We start from the raw sequence: 8,133 nt of genomic DNA on the forward strand, positions 1-8,133 counted from the left end.
CTTCTACGTGTCATAATATGGACTCATAAACTTCCCTATTCAGTTATTCAAATTTTAGTCCTCATCATAAGTCCTACGAGTTAGTCTTGCGACTCGTAGGAGCTTATACGACTCATAGGTTGAGTCGTAAAACTCGATTTCAATCCATCTTCCAAAATTTTCCTTCAATTCAACCTTTCGAATTATGGGGTCTTACAATATCTCTCCCTTGGGAACATTCGTCCTTGAATGAGATTCGGCTAATATAGAAAGGAAACGTAATGAGGACTAGTCACCCATCATGAATACAATGAACATGCTCAAACCATGAGACTTTCATACATAACATAAATTATGACTTTAAAATTTCAACTTCATGAACATGATTGCATATGAAAGACTTAAGAAAATATGAAATGCAGGAGTCTTAAACGATTCATGAATAACTTAGTACCTTAGGCTTGAGTAGAGTGAAAGAGATGAGGATATTGCTTCATCATATATTCTTCCACTTCCCATTAGAGATTTCAACTTGTTGATTCCTCCAAAGGACTTTGATGGATGCACCTTCCTTATTCCTCAATATCTTGACTTGCCGGTCCAAAATTGCCATCAGAATAGGATTGAACTAGGATCACCCACACATTTCCTCAACATAGACACACGGAATACCGGATGAACCATAGTCATTTCCAAAGGCAACTCAAACTAATAAGCAACCTTTCCAACATGTATCAAGATTTTATACTTCCCTACATACCTAGGGCTCAACTTACCCATCTTACCAAACTGAACTACACCCTTTATGGGTGAAACCTTTAAGTATACCCAATCATCCACATTAAACTCAAGGTCTCTCCTTCTTGTATCGGAATAGAACTTTTGGTGACTTTGAGCCGTCTTCAGTCTTTCTCTAATGACTCGAAGCTTCTCCAAAGCATCAAGCACCAAATCAGGACCCAACTAGGTCATCTCTCCTACTTCAAACCAACCAACCAGAGACCTACATCATCTCCCATATAAAGCCTCAAATGGCGTCATCTCAATACTTGAGTAGTAGCTATTATTATAGGCAAACTCAATAAGTGATAGATGGTCATCCCAACTTCCCTTGAACTCCAACACACAAGCTCTTAACATATTCTCTAATATTTGAATTGTTTGTTCGGCTTGCCCATTGGTTTGAGGAAGGAATGCGACACTTAACTTCACCTTGGTACCATGGCCCTTTTGAAATGATTTCCAAATATAAAAAGTGAATTGGGTACTACGATCCAAAATTATTGACAGAGGCACACCATATACCCTTACCAATTCCCGAATATACAACTTAGCATAATCTGTGACACTATATGATGTCTTGACTGGTAAAAAGTGATCCAACTTCTTTATTTTATAGACAATCACCCAAATCGATTTATGATGTTTCCAAGTACGAGGAAAACATACTACGAAGTCCATTTTCACATCTTCCCACTTCCAAGTAGGAATCTCAATATCTTGTGCTAGGCCACCCGGCCTTTGCTGTTCAGCCTTAACTTGTTGGCAATTTGGGCATTCGGCCACTAACCTTGCTATGTCCTTTTTTATACCACTCCACCAATAAATCTCCTTTAAGTCTCGGTACATTTTAGTCGAACCTAGGTGAATAGAATATGAAGAATTGTGAGACTCTTTCAAGAAAAAACTCCTTAGGCCATCCATATCCGCAACACATAATCGACCTTGGAAGAGAAGTACCCCATCACCCCACTGTGAAAATACTTCTACATTTTTTTTTCATAAATTCTATTAACTCAATAATTGTCGGTCAAGGTATTGCTTTGACTTAACATCCACCACCAAAGATGACTCGGACCCATTATGAACAAAGATACAACCATCATTAGAGACACTCAACTTCACCCCTAATATAGCCAATCGTTGAACATGCTTCACCAACTTTCTTCCCTTCATCAACATAAGCCACACTCTATATAGATATCCTACTAAGTGTATCAACAACCACATTGACTTTACTCAGGTGATAATGCACACTCATGTCATAGTCCTTGAGAAGTTCAAGTCACCTTATCTGCCTTAGATTGAGGTCCTTTTGGGTGAATATATATTGGAGACTCTTGTTATCGGTGGGAACATACTCATGTACACCATAGAGGTAATGCCACCAAATATTTAAAGAAAAAACAATGGCCGCAAACTTAAGATCATGGGTAGGGTAGTTACTCTCATGAACCTTCAATTACCTAGAAGCACCAGCTATAACCTTGCTGTTTTGCATCAAGAAACAACTCAAACCAACCCTTGAAGCATCACAATACACCACTAATCCTTCTAAGCCTTTTAGTAGAGTCAAAATAGGAGCAGAGGTAAGTCAATCTTTCAAAGTTTGGAAACTCTTTTTACACTCAACCATCCATAGAAACTTTGCCTTTGTTTGATTCAATTTCGTCATAGGAGATGATATAGAAAATAACCCTTCGACAAACCTTCTATAATACCCAGCTAGACTAAAAAAGCTCCTAATATCCAAAGGAGACAATGGTCTAGGACAATTCCACATTGCCTCCATTTTCTTAGGATCAACCTTGATCCCATTATTGGACACTATATAACCAAGGAACACCACCTCTTTTAACCAAAATTTGAATGTACTAAATTTGGAAAACAATTGCCTATCTCTCAAGGTTTGAAGCACAACTCTCAAGTGACTCTTATGCTCTTCCTCACCCCGAGAGTAAATCAAGATGTCATCGATAAAGACCACTACAAATGTATCAAGGTAGGGTTTGAACACCCTTTTCATTAGATCCATAAACTCCTCTGATGCATTCATCAATCCAAATGACATAACTAAAAGTCAAAATGATCATACCTTGTTCGAAATGTCATCTTGGGAATGTCACACTCTCTCACCCTTAATTGATGATAGCCTGACTGAAGATCAATCTCCGAGAAATCACTTGCCCCTTGCAATTTGTCAAACAAATCATCTATCCTAGAGATCTGATATTTGTTCTTAATGATCACCTTGTTAAATTAACAGTAATCTATGCACATCTGAAATGACCTATCCTTCTTCCTTACAAACAACATGGGAGCACCCATAGTGAAATACTTGGCCTTATGAACCCTTTTTCTAACAAGTCCTTTAATTGTTCCTATAGCTCCTTCAATTACCTCAGGGCCATTTGATAGGGAGGAATAAATATAGGTTGGGTATTAGAGAGAAGATCGATACAAAAATCAACTTCTCTATCGGGCAGGATACTGGGGAGGTCATCGGGAAAGACATAGAGAAACCCATTAACCATGAGAACCGACTCAAAAGAAGGACATTTGGAGTTAACATATCTAAATCTCATGATATGGTAGATGCAACCCTTAGAAATCAACTTCTAGGTTTAAGACAAGAACTAAACCTACCCTTAACTAATAAATTATGGCCATTCCATTCAAGAATAAGCTCACTTGGAAAATGAAACTTGACTCTATAAGTCCTATAATCCATGTAGGCATACGATGCATGCAACCAATATATTCCAAGAATAACATCAAAATATACCATATCAAGATCTATAAGATCATAAGGAACAACTTTGTGCAAGATAGATACGGGAAAACCCTTATAGACTTTTCTAGCAACAACCAACTCACCAATGGGGGTAGACACCAAATAAGGTTCTAACAATATATTGGGTAATACGTTAAATCTATTAGAAAGGAATGGAGTAACAAATGAAAAATTTACACCAAGATCTAGTAATACATACACATCAAAATCAAAGGCCTTTAACATACAGGTAACAACATTAGGTGCTTCCTCAACCCCTTGTCTCCCATGCAAGGCATAAAAGCAGTTGGTGCATTGACCACTTCTTTGAACTTGTTGAATATGAGCAATTTGTACTTGAGGCCTACCACCACCACCACTACAATCTATAGATTGGTTACCCAGTTTACCACACCTGAAGCATACATTAGAGCCGACTAAGCATTCTCTTTTGTGAGTCTTTCCACACTTCTTGCAAGCGAGAAAAACTTGAGCACCAACATTCTCCCTTGAAACCATAAGATTATCACCCTTGTCCTTGTTTAACCTTGGAGGAGGAATATTTGTGGATCCTTGCACCACAAATCATTGCCCACTATGGCCTTCTTCGCTACCTTTGATGATTGAACCCTCCACCATCAAATCTAGCCTTCTTGAACCCTCTTGTGTTCTCCCTCAATTTCTCCTCCTTAATTTGTTTTGCATATGTCATGATTTGAGAGATGTCCATCTTTTTGACCAATACGGCCGTCTTGCATTCCTTGGACATCAAACTCAAAATGCCAAAAATGAACTTGCTCATCCTTGACCTTGGGAAGGAGACCATGAAAAGAGAATACTTAGACAATTTAGTGAACTTGAGGGCATACTCCCTCACACTAATTCTCCCTTGGCGAAGGTTGATAAACTCTTGAATCTTTGCCTCTGTTAGCTACAAAGGGAAGAAGCAATCTAGGAAGGCTTCCTTGAATTCTTCCCATTCTATGGGTTCCATATCATCACCCCTCTCAACAACCCATTTCTCATACCAAACCCTTGCCACACCCTTGAGTTAATAGGCTACTAGCTCAGCCTTTTAATGTAGAGGCACTCCCATGATAGCAACAATTTGACAAACTTCCTTAATGAACTCCATAGGGTCCTCATCTATCTTAGAACTATTAAACTCGGGTGGATTCATCCTCTTGAAGTCCCAAATCCTAGAAACCAAAGTTGACACTTGAGGAGGAGGAGGAGGAGGAACAATTCCTTGATTATCTTGGTTGGCTATGGCTTGGACCAATAAAGTGATGATGTTTCCAAATTCTGCATGTGCAAATCCTTCTTTATGATGTGGACCTATGGGAACTAGAGGAGCTTGGTCCTCATCTTCAACCCTTTCTCTAGGTGTAGGTACCCTTCTTGGAGGCATGATAAACAAGACACAAAATGATATTAGTTAGAGGAAGTCTTAAGACAACTCTAGGGCATGACATGAATCATGAAAGAAGGGAAAATTTTCCAAAATATCCCATATTCTCCGATTCATGGTTGTGGTATGCTTCACATCCATGAACAAGACTCTATTTGATGTAGTATATTGGACTCTAAGGACCATTCAAAACCTCAAGCTCTGATACCAAGTTTTTCATGACCTAAGCCTAGGGCCTAGAGGTGACACGGCGAAGAAGACACCCGAAGGTACCGTACCCAAGCCTCTTAGCATTCATTTAGGTTTTCATAGGTAATGATATACAATTACAAGATGAATCCTACCTCGATGCTCCATTTGGTGCTAAGTCAATCCCCATGGAATAGTTTAATATAACGTAAGAACATAATTATTTACATTGCTTTAGATCATCAAAACAACATTCGATAGAATAGCTCATTAAAATCTTTCTTTGATTACACAAGTGAGAATAGGCCTTTCACAAGTAGAGTCCATCTTTTCATAATCATTTTATCATTATTTCATTTTATAAAATTCCTTCAATCAAATACATTGCTTTCATAAACATTCATTTAGAGTCAAAAACATTCAATTCAAACTTCATTGAGAACATGGTAAAACTAGGTGGGTTTTATTCAATCAAACTTTCAAATAATTAAAATCAATGCTAGCATGCATGAGAGTAACAGAATGCTCAATAAAAACATGCTTGAAAATAACCCACCAACTCACTTTATAACCCTTTTCATGCCTTTTTATAAGGGCATTTTGTAAATCATCAATTTCATACAATTTAGAGACAATATAAGCTAAGATAGGTAAATAAACCTCAAATACGCAATAATCTATGCATTTGAAATTATGATGTAAAATCCATAAAATTTACCATTTGAAATTTGAGTTATTAAGTTTAGAAAAATACTTGGGCTTCATAGTTAGAGTAATCCATGAATGATCCCCACATACCTTGGGGAATAAGGCCCTAATTCAAGCTTTGAAATAGAGACTTGAATATTTGGGATGATACCCTAGCTTTCCTTGGTGAAGAAGAAGACCTTGAGAGGGGCTTGAGAGGATAGGGTTTTGAGTGTTAGAACTTGACTGAGATTAATGAGTTTGGAAAGGCTTAGGGTCCTTTAGATAGGGTAGGTTTAGTCCCAAAATAACCACACTTAATAAATGAACTATAGGGAAAATAGTAAAATGTTCCTCTTAAAATCTGTCGGACAGCCATTATAAATCGTAGTCACTTCTACGACTCGTAAGAAGGACTCTTCCTGTAGGGTCTGAGAAAACCTTGAGGACTGAGCCTTTGAAGTTTCTTGATGAATCATTCTTACGAATCATCGACTTCATTATAATTTATAGACTCGAGTCATTCTGCAGGGTCTTAACAACCTCCATGGCCAGGTCTCTAAAGTTCCTTGCCGAGTCATTTCTATGACTTTCCATTTCTTCTATGAGTCATAAATTGAATCTTAGTCTTTCCTCTTCACTTAGTCAAATTTCAGGCCTCATAATAAGTCTTACGACTCATAGGTTGAGTTGAAGAACTCAATTTCAGTCCATTTTATAGAATTTTCCTTTGATTCAACCTTTTGACTTATGAGATCTTACAAAATTCCTCCAATGCATGGAGTTGATCAACACAATCCTTCAAAGCATCGTCTGAATTCAACTTTATCAATTTCAAGGCCCACAAAGCCTTATGATCCAGTTTCACCGGTAAGTGACATGATCTACCAAAAACCCATTGATATAGGGACATACTAATTGGTGTTTTGAATGTTGTTCGATACATCCAAAGAACATTTTCTAACTTTTGGGACTAGTTCATGTGACTTGCATTCACCATTTTTTCCATAATTCCTTTGATCTCCCTATCAGAAACCTCAACTTGCCCACTAGTTTGTAGGTGATAGGGGGTTGTAACTTTATGCTTGACTCCATAATTTCTCAATAATGATGCAACATTTGGTTATAAAAATGAGAACCTCCATCACTAATAATTATACGTGGAGTGCCAAATATGGTGAAGATATACCGAACTAGGATTCTCACCATACTTCTCCCTTCCTTGTTAGGCAAGGCCAATGCCTTTACCCACTTTGAGACATATTCAACAACAACCAAAATGTATTTGTTCCTGTAAGAGCTCAAAAATGTGAAATCAACCCCCAATACATTGAACAATTCTACCTCTAGAATTGGAGTGAGATGATTCATGAAGTCGAGACACCCCTCCTTGATTTTGGCATTACATGCACTTCTTAAGAAAGGATTTAGCTTCTTGATACATTGTTGTCCAATAATAACCACTTTGGAGGACTTTTGTAGCATCCACCAACAGGCAATGAATGACAAGCTTCAAGGATGGCATCTACTTCAACCTCCGAAACACATCTCCAAATCATGTGATCAACAGATTTCCGAAGCAAGTAAGGTTCATACCAAAAATACCTCTTTACATAAAAAGGAATCTCTTTTATTGATAAACATTCATCCCCTCGGGAAAGATACTGCACACAACATAGTTAGCAAAATCAACATACCACGATCTAGCATTATTAGACACGACCGTCTCCAACTCTTCAGGAAATAATTTCTTAATTTCTTTGTCACCATAAACAACCACATTCACCACAAATGGTCAGCTTCTTAGTTCTCACACCCTTTCAATGTTTTACTTCAAAGTTAAACTCTTGCAATAACAATACCCATTAGATTAATCTCAACTTTGCATACTTCTTCACTATTAAGTAATGGAGTGTCGCATGATTGGTATGCACCACCACCTTAGTCCTCAAGAGATATGCTCTAAAATTTTTGAAGGCTTGCACTACAACTAAGAACTCTTGCTCAGTGACAACATAGTTCTTTTGAGCTACATTCAAGACCTTGCTTGCATAATACACCAGATGGAACAAATTTCTCTTTCTTTATCCAAGTACAACCCCCAAGGCAACACCACTTGCATCACACATAAGTTCAAATAGGAGGCTCCAATCCGGACCAACTATAATTTGAGTTTAAATGATCTTCTCCTTAAAACACAAAAGTGAATTCAAACAAACCTCATCAAAATCAAAGACACTTTTCATCTCGAATAGCTTACAAAGAGGATATGCCATTTTAGAAATATATTTTATGAACCGACGGTAAAAACCTG

The sequence above is a fragment of the Solanum dulcamara genome, chromosome 10 (genome assembly GCF_947179165.1).
Source record: "Solanum dulcamara chromosome 10, daSolDulc1.2, whole genome shotgun sequence".
Classification (NCBI taxonomy): domain Eukaryota; kingdom Viridiplantae; phylum Streptophyta; class Magnoliopsida; order Solanales; family Solanaceae; genus Solanum; species Solanum dulcamara.